We start from the raw sequence: 1,117 nt of genomic DNA on the forward strand, positions 1-1,117 counted from the left end.
AGAATACATAGGCAGTAAACTCTCTAATATTGCTAATAGTAATTTCTTTTCAGATATATCTCCTCAAGCAAGGGAAACAAAAGAAAAAATAAACAAATGGGACTACATCAAACTAAAAGGTTTTTGTACAGCAAAAGAAACCATTAACAAAATAAAAAGACAAGCAACTGATTGGGAGAAGATATTTGCTAATGATACATCTGATAAGAGGTTAATATCCAAAATATATAAAGAATTCATACAACTCAACAACATAAAAGCAAACGGTCCAATTAAAAAAATGAGCAGAAGACCTGAACAGATACTTCTCCAAAGAGGAAATACAGATGGCCAATAGACATATGAAAAGAGGCAGTCTACGGCCATACCACCCTGAACGTACCCGATCCTTTCTGATCTTGGAAGCTAAGCAGGGTTGGGCCTGGTTAGTACTTGGATGGGAGACCATCTGGGAATATCGAGTGCTGTAGGCAAAAGAAAAGAAAAAAAAAGAAAAGATGCTCAAGGTCACTGATCATCAGAGAAATACAAAGTAAAACCACAATGAAATATCACCTCACACCTGTCAGAATGGCTATCATCTATAAATCAAAGAACAATAAATGTTGGCAAGGATGCAGAGAAAAGGGAACCCTCATACATTGTTGGTGGGATTGCAAATTGGTTCAGATGCTATGGAAAACAGTATGGAGGTTTCTCAAAAAATTAAAGATGGATATACTTTTTGACCCAGCAATTGCACTTCTGGGTACTTATCCGAAGAAAACCAAAGCAATAATTTGTAAAGATCTATGCACCCCTATGTTCATGGCAGCACAATTTACAATAGCCAAGATATGGAAAGAACCTAAATGCCCATCAACAGATGCTTGGATAAAGAAGTTATGGTTCATATATACAATGTAATATGACTCAGCTATTAAAAAAAAATGAAATCCTACCATTTGTAACAGCATGGATGGACTTAGAGGTTATTATGCTGAGTGAAATAAGTCAGACAGAGAAAGATAAATACCATCTGATTTCAGTTAGATGCGGAATCTAAGGAACAAAAAGAACAAACTAATCAAAAACAGACACAAATATAGAGGACAATCTGTTGATGGACAGAGGGATG

At 35.6% G+C, this 1,117-nt stretch overlaps 1 non-coding gene across 1 annotated transcript; it reads left to right on the top strand.

Annotated features, from left to right (window-relative positions):
• The first annotated feature begins 354 nt into the window (after window positions 1–354).
• LOC111745703 lies at window positions 355–473 on the top strand. The gene has a single exon (XR_002782772.1). It is a non-coding gene; the product is annotated as a 5S ribosomal RNA (ribosomal RNA).
• Window positions 474–1,117: the final 644 nt, after the last annotated feature.

This window comes from Pteropus vampyrus, unplaced genomic scaffold (assembly GCF_000151845.1).
Source record: "Pteropus vampyrus isolate Shadow unplaced genomic scaffold, Pvam_2.0 Scaffold161, whole genome shotgun sequence".
Taxonomy (NCBI): Eukaryota; Metazoa; Chordata; class Mammalia; order Chiroptera; family Pteropodidae; genus Pteropus; species Pteropus vampyrus.